The sequence below is a fragment of the Acomys minous genome (assembly GCF_964271855.1).
Source record: "Acomys minous genome assembly, chromosome: 3".
Taxonomy (NCBI): domain Eukaryota; kingdom Metazoa; phylum Chordata; class Mammalia; order Rodentia; family Muridae; genus Acomys; species Acomys minous.
The window spans coordinates 141,702,437-141,715,490 of NC_140485.1; the positions used below are offsets into that span (position 1 = coordinate 141,702,437).

Genomic DNA, 13,054 nt, shown 5'->3' on the forward strand with positions numbered 1-13,054 from the left:
GTTATTCTAGGTAATTCCAGGGCTTTTAAAATGGAAATGTGTGTCCTTCCGTGCCTGAATATGTGCACATATGTGTGTGTGCACTCATACATGTGTGCCTGTGTATGTGTACTGGTGTCTTTGTGTGTTTGTGTATGTTCACAGGTGTGAGTGTGCAGATGTACGTGGGTCAGTATATGTGTATATTCATATGCATGTGTATATATGTATGCATGTGTGTATTCACATATGTGTGTGAATGCTGGTGTGTTTGTGTGTGTTGTTGGAGTTGGTGGTTGAGTGAAACCTTTCTAATTGAGTTGAGGGCACTGTCCTTCTGTTTGCAGAACATCTCACACAATCAGGGCTGGAAATCTGAGGAGGGGAGCAGAGCCCTCTGAGCGCCCAGTTGGCCCTCCTTGACCTCACGCACTGTTTCTGTGGTGTGACCACCAAGTATCCACCCAGCTACGGCTTGAGTGTGGGACAGACAGAAGCAAGAACTCACGGGAGACGGTCTGAATTCTAACTCTCCGGTGGCTCCTGCTGGCAGACAGGCCCTCACAGAGTGCATGGCAGTGTTAGAATAGTTTTCCCCTCCCTTTGGAGACCAGAAGAAACCCGACTTCAAGAAGAAATGGCAACATTCAGAGAGGAAGGAGGACTCGGCGCGTTGGCCCGTCTCAGTGAACTGGGATTGCTTCGTTCCGAGCACACAATCCCTGTCTGAGGAGCTCGGGTTGCCCTGGGCATCAAACCAAGGAAATTGCCAAAGCCGTTAAGTTTGATGCCACTGTAAGCCCCTGAATTATTGATGAAACGGTTATCCTCCTTGTTTTCTGTAGCAACTATATTAAACACGGGGAAAAATGGGTTCCAACTTCTTGTTAAGTGTTTAGAAAGCGGAAGTCCCTTTCCTCGGCTTGCGCCCCGCCTCCCTCGCCGCCCTTTTCCATCCTCCCTCACTTCCTTCTCCTCTTGCTAACTTCCTCAGTGGGGCTAACATGAGAAGCTGTGTCTTCAGCTGAGCTGCTGAGTCAGGCTGCTTAAAACAGCATTACACAGAGCCCATCAAAGCGAACAATTACAGCTCGATTTTAATAGCGTTTTTGCTTTATCTAATTGTAAAACACTTTCAATAGCTGCCTTAAAATTAAACTGAAAAATCTTACATGGCATCTCTAGCATTCACTGAGTAATTGAAAAGAACTTGTCGGTTGGGTTTTGAGAGCTAAGATGTCAAAAAATTTCAGTTTATAAAAATGAAATTTGTTTTGAAGTTAGGGGATACAGGGCAGAAAAACTACGGACTGGAGAAAGGGGAGGGAGGAGAGTCGGGAACCGCGCGGTGAAGGTGGACAGCTTAGACATTTCAAGACAAAAATGAAAGCAGAGCTGACATCTACAACTTCACCTTGCAGCAAAGGACGCTCAACACTGGACGGTGCTATCAGGGGTCACAAGGACCCTCCAGTCAGGGCAAAAGCAGAAGAGAAGGAAGAGATGTAATAGAAATATCAGTCAAGTGCAATGGATAAAGTTATTTGGATTCTGTTTTATACTAATCAGCTGCAAAAATTACATTTTGAGAAAATTTGATAAATCTCTGTAAGACATACTGATAGATTAATTTGAGAGGAGAATTTAGTTGAATGCTTTTTGTCAGGGTATTTCTAAAGTATTATAAGAATATATCTGTATCTAGGTAGATAGATATATACAATATATATTGTAAGACTATATAATATATAATTCTATTATAATTACAACATATTAATATGATATATTATATAATATTATAGTCTATAGTATACATAATATGTTATATGCATTATACATTATACATTAAATATATTATTACACATATATATATACTATATATATAGTCTTACAATAATTTTTAAAAATGCTCTGACAAATGAGATATATATCTCCTCTGAGCCTGTTCAGTGAGGTTTATGCTTGTATGACTTTTGGGCTGACCATTTATGATAACCCATCAGCACAGATTCTCCCCTTCTCTGCAGACATCAACCCAGGTACTTCCTTACCCATGGGTGGGGCCTGTGAGGATGCTCCTTCCTTACCCATGGGTGGGGCCTTCTGAGGATGCTCCTGCCCATGCTGACATGTCACCTTGGGTTATCACTCTTCAGGTCTTTTAAAAGATTTTACGCATGGACCTTCCATGTTGTATGTTCAGGAGGGTTTTTTTGTTTGTTTGTTTCAATTTTGTTGTTTGTTTCTTTGTCTGTTTTTATCGCATCAACAGGAGTAGTACCAAAGAAAGCAACTAAAAAACAAAACAAAAGAAAAAGATTCAGCCGAGACTACTTTGTGAATGTCCTCTCTATAAATCTGAGATTTGTAAAACTTAATCTCATCCTTTAACCTTTATGTTTATACAACATGACACCAAAAACGATGACTCTCCAAAGCAAAGATGGTCTCATTACACCTGTATCTAGTTATGGGGTTTGATTTTCAAGTCGGCAGACTCTCAAGTCAACATTTGACTAACAGCAGGGCCAATGTCTGAGAACACAGAAGTGCCCTTTCTTACCCCTTATTAATCCTTCTGTAAAGGGCAAACCAGAGTTTCACAAGAGCACAATCCTGGACCACAGCAGCAACGGAAAACCCAAAGGCTTTGATTTTAAGCAATTTGTGTGGAGCAAAGTGAGAAGCTATGTGTTCCAGGAGGAAACCAAGGAATCTGGCATCCTCACAAAGAACGGCTGGCACTGCCTCACATATCCCAGCCCAACCAACTGAAACCCTGTGCCACAGGGATGCCTTAGAGGCACACCCTCCTCACGCACACAGCAGAGTTGTCTCTACAGACATGAGGCAGCAGCAGTGATGGCCTTCCCAACTGTTTAGTGGCCTGGACTTGGATCTTGTCAAGTTTGGAAGGGAGGGTATCTGGATAAATCTTTGGGCTATAGTTCTGTGTGTTTCTCTTCATCTTAGTCAAACACTGAGAAACTGATAAGAGGCCTCAGCCCCCTAGTTGGCACCTCTAATTACTTAACTAAGCACAAATAAAATCCTGCTGTAACACCTTTGTTTTGTGGCTGTTTCTGTGTTAGTCACCCCCTTGCACTGTTATGACTAAATATCTAATCAAAACTCTATGTAAAGGAGGAAAAGCTTGTCTTGCCCCACATATCTATTGTGATGGGGAAGGCAGGCAGGAGTTTATGCAAAGAGTATGAGGGCAGGGACACCTCACCCCTCATGGAAAACCAAGCTGAGCTCATCCCTGGGGCAAACTGGCTCCCATCTCTCAGTCACTGACCACCTCAGTTGCTTCCTCTAAGTGTGGTCCTTGTGGGATTCCCTCTGCTCCCATTGGCATGGCAGCTGATGATGTCATTATGCTAGTCTTGTTCAGGCAGCCATATTATAGAGAGCTGATAATAATATCCCTCATTCAACTTGAGGAAATGCTGTGACCTTCTCAAAAAAACAATTTAAACATTGTTGATAAGCAGTTATCTCTATTTTTATGAATTATTTTTGTGAATGCTAAAAATGTAAAAAGCGCTGTTTTATTAACTGTTTCAGCTACTGCAAGTACTTAAACAAACTTAGAACTCATTTTATTTAAATATTTCCATGTAATCTCTCCATATTAACTCTGAGTTGAGGGGGGTAGTGCAGGAATAAAGGCTGTACCCATGTTGCAAACAGTGAGTCACAAGGGGGAGTCACTGTTCTATTTTTAAGAATGGGAGAAGGTGTAAAATTGGGCTATTGTATGTAGTGTTTCGGTTCCCCAGTGTTTCATGTTTTGTCTGGTGGGACTGTGACAAACTTATCAGCACTCTTCGCTTCATTTGATTATACTTGTATTTAGCTGCTGTATTAAATTTAGATTATTTTGCTTCTATTGCTCCATTCCACATTGTTTCTTTTGGTATTTACAAGGTCATTCTTTAACTATTTCCTAACATATATATTGACAAAGGAAAAGAGAGATAGATGGAGAAACTAAAACAGAACATTATATCCATAATTTGATCTGAATTACTATATCTACTTATTCCACATATGTCAACGAAGAGAACACACCCCACGTGTAACCTAAAGACTTTTATCCTTCCTTAATTGTCCTGTAAAGCTTCGGACAGAGACAAATTCAAGTAAAAATGTAACAGGGCATGCCAGCCCACTACTGTGATCCCAGGACTTGAGAAAAGGAAGTCAGAGGACACCAAATTTAGAGACAGTCTGAACCACATAGCAAGACTCTGCCTCAAAATAACAAACTAATAAACTAACAAAAAACTATATTTGTAAAGGAGCTCAGGTGTACAAACTGATGACTATTTGGGAGTTTTCTATGAAATGAGAGGAGCCCTGAAAGAATCACATACATGGAAAGTCTGTTACATTTTGGGTAGACACATTCACATTTTGTCCTGAGAGAAATATCCAGTAGTAAATATGACCTGGTTGTCCACGATGCCCCACCTTTGAAGATGATCTCACTATTGCTCCCAAACATTTGCACAAAAAGAGCATGTGTTGACTAATGATTTTTTCAGATGTTACTAGAAGAAAATTTTTCAAGTACTGTGCTGAGAATAAGCTAGATTTTGACCGTGTTGTAAGGTCAGAGGAAACCTGATGGCCAACTTCAATTTTCCAAGTAATGAAAATTCACTGTAGAGAATTTGCAAACGTTTGAAAGCATGGGTGCCATGAGCATGTTCTCTTGCCTCGTTCTTCATCAATGTCTGCAGAATCTCAATCCCTAAACTAATGCCAGGATTATGTGCACTGTCTCTTGGTGTGGCCATCTCTGAACAGATCCCATGTCCTCATGTCGCCATTTTAACATATGACATTTGCCCTTTCCTGAAGGACCCTTTGGGAAGAGGGCCTTCTGGGGCACCACCTACTCTACGTGCTGCCCTGCCCATCTCTCCCAGCAGCTTCATTGGTCATTGCACCGTTTTCAGGTGAGAGATTGCTCCTCAGCTCTGTGGATGAGAATATTCTGTGTCTGCAGGTTGTCTGTCTCTTTTCACATGAAATGCCTCTTAAATATCAATCACTAAAATGCAAACAACCTTTAATATGAGGACCACCAACCCTCTGCCTCCTAGAGTTTACAGATGTGCTCAAGTAAATGGTATTTTGAAACCATTTTTCTATGTTTCAAAGAAAACAAAGTATAGCATTTGAATCTATTTTGCCTGTTTTAGAGGTTACTTATTTAAGACATTCCTAAGATATCTTAATTTCAAGAATTAAGAATAATCGTGTGCTATATATTTTATTTATGTCTATCGTAGCTATCATGTTGTCAAATTTGCACCATTATAGTGTTTTGTGTTCATATTTTAACACTGAAACCCACTACACGATTATGCATCTCCTGCTATTTTTCTAATATAACTAGGACATAGTAGTTTAAAATGTAAGAAATGCTTAGACATGTCCCCTCGATCATGTCACGCCTGTCATCACCACCATGCCCTCAGCAACAAAACAAATAGATAAATCACTGTTAATATGCATAGGTGACATGGAAATGAGTTTGCAAGTGTCTACTTGGTGACAGTTTGCATTCCTGTCCAGTCCAGATACAGTATCCCATCTGTCACACCCTGCTTGGTACCAATCCCAGGGGCCAGGGCATCAGTAGAGAACAGATGCAAAGAGGAGGAGATCTGCAGGTGTCACTTCTTCACAAAGGAGAGGCATAACAGGAATGGGCAGAGAAAAAAGGGAAAACAGGACAGAATAGTAAAACCATATCTAAAAAAAAAAAAATAGACTGAGGTAGCTTCACAGTGGAAAACACACAGACAGCAAGCAAGAACACGTGAAGAGTGAGCCTGAGGCACACATCAGAGCTCATGATGCCAGAACAACTCATAAATAAGACATCTAATGACACCTGAGAGGTCATGAGGTTTGGAACAAGATTCCAAGAAAGACACAGAATCTGGGATTCTCTGGAACAGGATGGAACCTCTAGCAATGAAGATGAAGAAATCCGTATCTGAGGGTGAGCTTAAATGTGCTGTTCTCTGATGCAGGAAAAACCTGGTGTTCACCTGCATTAGCCTTTTCGATGAGGTGACTGAAGAGTGGGAGGCCTGAGGAGGTCACAGAGTGCTGGTTCTTGAACAAAAGGAAGAGGCTCCAATAGGTAATGACACAAAATGACTTACAGGGACACAGAAAGCCATGTGGAGTATTCATGAGCCTGAACATGGCTAGAGTCTCTGATCATAGAATTGACTTTTCAGTAGAGGCACTATATATAGATGGATAGTGACGACCTTAGAAGACATGGGTTATAAATTAAAATATTTCTGTTGTGTGTGAGATATTTCCCTGGGAGCTGTCAGACGAGATGCCCCAGAGGTCCCCCAAATTATACAGATTATGGTATTGTCTTTGGTTTTCCATGAAAACTGGTTACTAAGACCCAAGTGCTAATTGCATCCCACTGCTGCAATGCTGGAGCTAAACTGAAAGTTTCTCTGCAAGTGGACATCATGGTGCTAGAAGTTGTTACATAGGCAATTAAGGGTGACAAGTCGGCTATGGTCTTTTGTACCTTTGGGTCTTAAATGTTACAACACTAGCCCTTCAGGAAAGAAGTACTTACTGGTGCAATAGTGGCACAGATATTATGGGATAACAACTTGGTTTCTGGTTGCATCTGAGTCTTACACCTCAAGAGGGAGTCAGTGCTCATTCTTGTAGACCTGGTCAAAGGTCCGTAGCTGGGGAGGCCATAGAAACTAGAGCTGAACCTACTAGTGTTGTTTTGTAAGTTGACATGCTGTCACACTGCCTCCCAAATATTTATTCCCAATAAGGCATGGCCTTCATCATCAATCAGAGAAGCTTCCCATTGTTGAGAATGGCAGTCAATGCTAAGACTAATAGTTGGTCAAGATTCTGGGAATAAATAACTGTGGGATGTTCAGTTTTAGACAGAACATTCTTATTTCCTCCCCCAAGATTCCAAAAAAGTCATGGAGGGAAAAAAAGTAAGACTTGGACAGTAGATACAAGGGCCATGAAACAATGTTATGGGCATATCCTTGCCATAAGAGTGTGAACCAAGAGTAGCTGGGTCTTTCGTGCCTAGGTCTCACATGGGACTGAGCCTGTGAACATTCAATAATAGATGGGTGAGGGCCTCATAAGGCCACACCACACCAAAAATAGCTAATGGCAATGCAGGTCTTCTGGAGAAGTCAGTGATGATCTTCAGTTTTGTAGCTACTGGTGCATTCTCTATACTCCAGTAGATAGTGTCCCACCAGTGCCCACACGCATGGCCCTGATTACAACTAGTGGTTCACAAAGTGAACACAAAAGGATATGAAAGTGAGATGGGGATTTGAGGAAAGTAGAGGGGCAGGGTTGGTGTGAGGAGGAGGAGGGTAAGAAAGGGCAGAGAGATAAGTCTGACCAGAATGCACATGCATTAACCTTGAAAATGTTAAAAATCAATGCTTACTGCCATGCTAGCCTGCATATAGAATTGGTAGTTATAGAAGGCAGCATTAATGTTACAGTGGAGATCTGTCTGAGAGTTACTGAAAAAAAACTAAGGTTTAGTATCTTCTGATGAAATGGTCATTTGACTGACAGGGCTTGGAAATCTGTAGAGAAAACCAACTCATCAGATGTGAGTGAAGGTGACCACTCTCCAGAGGAACAGAACTCACAGAAAGGACACATACTATAGAAAGGATTGGCTTCTGTGACTGGCTTACATGAATCAGACTGTGTAGTCCAGCAGTGGTCATCTCCATGCTTGTGGCTTCACAGCCCATCAGCCTGGATGCCTCAGCATTCCCAATCTCACCCCAAAGCCCTCAAGATGCTAGAAACTCATTTGTCTTCCATTCACACCAGTAGGACTAAGAGTCTGGGTATCAAAGTCAATGGAGGATGATGGTGGCAGCAGCAGCAGCAGCAGCAGCAGCAGCAGCAGCAGCAGCAGCAGCAATAGGACAGATGCACTCCCAAGCAAGAGGTAAAGGCAGGCAGGCAAAGCAGTTCTTCCTTTACTTTATATCTGGGCCTCTACAAGAGGATACTGCCTACCCTGAGCAAAGAGCTTCTCCTTTCTGTAAATTCCTCCTGGAGATGCCCTGACAGATGTGTTCACAGGCTCCCTCTTCATTGACTCAGGAGCCAATCAAACTGACAATAACATCCACTATCACAATAATGAAGAGAACAATTGTCCTCTGGAATCTACGGAGTGCAGGGACTGACTTACACAGCTAGAGATACAATGCTGTTCTTGAGGAGCTGGGGCTCTGGGTTTCAAGAGGCATGGGAGATGGAGGAGGAGCAGAAAGGGAAATTAGGAAACAGCAGTCGCCCTTAACCTACGCATTTGATAAAGTCACTTAATTTCGCAAAGCCCTTTTCTGTTTCTAACCTTGCCTTCTTACTTCAAGTGTCCCGAACGAGCCCCCATTTTCCTCCTGCTTATTCCTGGGTTCTGCTACAGTATCTAAGACCCTCATAAAAAGGGCACTGTGATGATGATTACTAACTGTCAACTTAGTAGAATCTAGATCATCTAGAAAATAGGCCTCCGGGCGTGCCTACAGAGAATTAACTTTGCTTTTTGTTTTGTTTTTACACCATACTGTATTTATTCTTTGACAATTCCATACACTTATACAATGTATCTTGATCATATCACCAGGAGGAGAATTCCCTTAATGTGTTCACTGAGGCGAGAAGAACCATGGTAGCCCTTCTCTCTGCCTAGGACTCTGGAATGAAGAACAGGAGCCGAGTGAGCAGCTTGCACTCCTTGCCCGGTGCTTCCTGACTGCAGACATCATGTGGCCAGCTGTGCCTCCAGCTCCTGGCACCAGAACCTCTCCTCCATGATGGGCGTGTGAACTGGAATAACCTTCTCTTCCCTTATGTAGCTTTTTGTCAGGGTATTTTATGATAGCAACAGGAAAAGGAACAAAGGCGAGAAGATACAGAAAACAGTGTGCAAAACATTGTTTGAAGAATATTGAATTTAAATGTAATTTAAAGCAGGTACCAATCATACAGAAAAATAAATGGTAGCATGTAATAGCCTAAGCCACTTCAAGCCAAGCTTGAAGCATGCTTCTCGCTGTGTGGTCTTCTGAGCCAGCCTCGATGAAACAGTGACAATGCTGGATAAATAGAATCTGGACTTGGAAATAGGGACCAAAGCCAGAGGAATGCAGTGTACCCACTCCATACAAAGAGCCCCCACAGTGGCTGGTCATACTGGTTCCATCTCTGTCCATTCACATGGAAGCTTTTAGTACAATGGCCAGCACTCAAGCAAGCCATGGAGAAATCATAGATCATGGTATTAAGCCATCAGCCTATGTTATAGCAGCCCACTGTAAGTAAGGCTATTTTCTCTCCCTGCTTCCCAGTCTCTTTTCAGAACAGGAAAAAAAATGGTGCCCTCATCCTTCTAGTGTAAGTGCTATGGGAAAGCCGAGGCTACACCAGAAAGCCAGGGGAAAATGTGAGCTGGCTAAGGTCCCTGCGTTGGTGAGCAGACAGACCCCAGGGGCTAAAGGGCCCGGGGGTAGGCACACTGCAGTGTGAGGCAGCAGCCAGCAGAGGCCAAGACCACCTTCTCAATGCTCAGCAAGTCACCTTCCAGGCTACGCAAGCCCAGTGCTTCTGAAAGCTCAAAAACTAGATTCTTTGCTCAACGCCGTACCCCTCCAGCTTCGAGGCTGGATATGATCTGTCACAGCTGAGTAACATGGAGCCGCAAAGAGCCATGAATCGGCCTGTGGAGGCCGCCCCTGTAGCTGCCCCTGTAGCTGCCCAACAACGCTCTTTCCTGTTCTCTCTACCATTCCTTTCTTTTAACTGGAATTCTTCCTCTAAACTACTTCCTGTCAAAGCTACTTAACCTTCACTTTGTTTCCCAGAGTGTGGGCTGGTAAATAGGGACTTTCAATCCACTGTGGTTGATTTTCTTCTTGCCCAGCATTACAGTTTGACAGAAATTTGGGGACAGACTTGAATCTGGCAGGCCAGACCTAGCCACACCATATTTCTTTGTTATTTGTGCTTAATACATTGTTGGCAGCCCCATCTATTTCAGTTCTTGGCAGTATTTGGGCTCTTAGCCCTTGGCACTACTCCCTGTTTTTTGAACACTCAGGGAATTTATTCAGGGAGGTTTTTTTTTTTTAAAGAGACTATTTTTTTAGACCTATGGAGGCAAAGCTCACTAGCATCCAAGAAATGCATTTTCATTGTCATTAAAAATCACTGCAATGCACAAGGATTTCAAATAGAAGGGAAAAAAAACACATTAGCACCTTTAAAAGTCCCTGAAGGCATTTTGATGAGTACACAGAATCGGACCTTGAAATACTGGGTGAGGTCTGTGGGAAAGCTCTGGTGCATGGACAGGAAGTTGGAGTCTGCCTAGAGAGAGCAAGGTAGCAGGTGCACTGGTGCCTATTCAGGGCACTGAACTGAGCTTCACAAATGCCCTGGGGCCAGATGAGGGCACATTTCTCCCTGAGCGCCATTCTCTGCTCAATGGTAGGTATGGTTTACAAGTCATTTAATTAACAGATATTTAAGGAAAGTTATAAACTAAAAGAAAATTGATCAAAATATAATTATATTGTTGCTTTGTTTTGTTTTTTAACAAGCCTACAACAAAGATTCAAGGACATGTTCAGAAGACTTCTAGCCTATGCCTGGGCCATCCTCCAGTGACCCAGACGTGGTCATGTAAATTTTGAAAGAGCCAGGTGTGGTGGGTTGGGCCTTAATTAGTGCTCTGGGGGTAGTGACATGAATTCAAGATCAGCCTGAGCTACATAGTGAAACTATGTCTCAAAAAAACAAACAACAAAAATCATCTTACAATCTACCCTACAAAAACCCTCCAAACAAATGGAACCCAAAACAAACAAACAAAAATTATTGGAAATATATAAAGTGTATAATATTTATACCTTTCTCCATATATAAGTGCAATGAACTACTTAAAATATTAAAGTCAGTTTTTTGTGGGATTATTTCCCTAACAGTTGAGAAAAGATCTAACTAAATCCCAAGAGTTCATGACTGAAGGTATACTTGGCAAGTGTCTCAAGGGTACATTGTGAAAGCCCCACTCCAGTAAGGCAGTAGATTTCTGTATGACAAACACTGGTGAAGTCTGGACTGTGGGCCAGAGGCAGCCTCGTCCTTTAAATGAGTACTGGCCAATCTTTGTTTCTTACACTTTCAGATAGATATGCCTAAAACATAACCAGCTAGAGATCGGGTGATGGCCATCTCAACTGCCATGAGAGCTCGGGTGATGGCTCAGTGGATGAGCAACTGCCATGAGAGGACCCAAGTTCAGGTCTCCAGGACCCAAGTACATGCTGGTGGGACTGGTGGCAAACATGCCACCCCAGGCTGGGAGAGTCGAGGTAGGGGATCTCCAGCTCACAGTGAGAATATTCATATCAGGAGCTCTGAGGGTGACTGAAGACCCTGACTCAATGAATAAGATGAAAGAACAGAGGATTTCTGAGGTCTACTTCAGGCCTCCACATGCACATACAGGTGCCCACACACATGAAAACATGCAAACACACATGAAAGTGGAAAAATATTAAATAAAACATGACCTGATGCCCTTAGCTTTTATTAAGATATTTGCTTGTCAGCAAAACCCAAAATACTATACAGCCCTTAGAAGAAAAAACAAAGAAACAAACAAGCAAAATGCCAGCCTTAATCCAACCTGAGTGGTGGAGAAATGGTGAGCTTTGGGAGCTGGACTGACGAAGAACACAGGTGTGATTGCTTACATCATTGAGTCCTCAGTGGCTAAGTGACAAAATACAGTGCATCTTTAACTAAACCATAATTTTAACAGTGAACATATAACCTCCTGACTCTAACAAGAGACAAATGCTTTCTCCCGTCATGACTGAAAGTGACTGAGGCTGTTCTTCAACAGAAACATGATACAAAGCTGCCTGCTTGCTGTTCAGAGTGCAGTGAGTGCCTCTCATTCATTGGGAGTGCACACAGATCCACACATGATGTCTGTGGAAACTTTGGCCATTCTAGAGACCACTTCTGTTGGTTGGTGGTCCATGCCGTGTATACGGCATGGCTGGCTGATGGCTTGTGGCATGGTGTCCCTTCAACCAGCTGTGGTAGGAGGTGCTATGCAGCAAGCGCAGTGTTCCTCCTCCCAAGGAGAGGGAATCGAGTCTGTCATTTGTAAGCAACTGAATTAGTTACACCTCAGCGATAAAGCTCAACTCCAAAGCAAACTATAGAAGAGAAGGTTTATTTGGTGTTCTGGTTGTGAGGTCCATGACGGCAGAACCGAGGCCTGAATGAGGACTTGCAGTGCTGATGCTGAGAACCCACATCCTGAGCTACAAACACGAAGCAGAGAGAGAAAGCCCGGAATGGTTTGTGTCTTTGAAACATCAAAGCCGTCCCCCAAGGACGTAGTTATTACAAGGTCACACCTGCTATGCCTCCCCAAACAGCACCACCTAGTGGGGACAAAATGTTCAAACACCTGAGCCTATGGGGACGCTTTCAATCAAACCCGCAACTTAAGACTCCTCCCTAGCCACAGAATTGTCCTGCACACCTACAAAGCTGCTAAGCCTTTTACTTTTTCAGTGTCAGGGTTTCAGAGAAGAGATCACTGAGACGTGTGAGGGGTGGTGTGTGCAGGGTGCACTCTCGCCCTTTGGATGCTGGGTATGCTCAGGTGCAGAGAAGCGTAGGGACCTGTCCATGTAGAGCAGCAGGCAGCTCTGGGTACAGGAGCTGTTGGGTAAAACCCAGGAAGACCCCTCGGGGAGACCCCTCTCACTCTAGGTCTGGGCGGACTACTGTCTGTTCTCTAGAACTTGCTCACTGTCTAACCCAAGTCCGTGCGAGGTTTATGCTAAAAGATGTTGATATAGGCCGGGTGTGGGGCCACACGCCTTTAATCCCTGCAGTCGTGAGGCAGAAGCAGGCGGATCTCCGTGAGTTGGAGGCCAGTCTGGTCTACCAGCAAGACCAGGACAGG

The 13,054-nt window shown here is 43.2% G+C and overlaps 1 protein-coding gene across 2 annotated transcripts in view; it reads right to left on the minus strand.

Moving 5' to 3' along the window:
• LOC311593551 (uncharacterized protein) overlaps positions 1-13,054 on the minus strand; it is a 303,384-nt gene that overhangs the window by 178,104 nt on the left and 112,226 nt on the right. The window contains exon 4 of one of the 2 annotated variants that reach the window (XR_014777748.1): positions 2,186-2,272. The exons of the other annotated variant lie outside the window; for it this stretch is intronic. The gene's annotated coding sequence lies outside the window, so the exon portion shown is untranslated. Of the gene's footprint in view, positions 1-2,185; positions 2,273-13,054 lie in introns of those variants that run through there. 2 annotated transcript variants of the gene reach the window in all.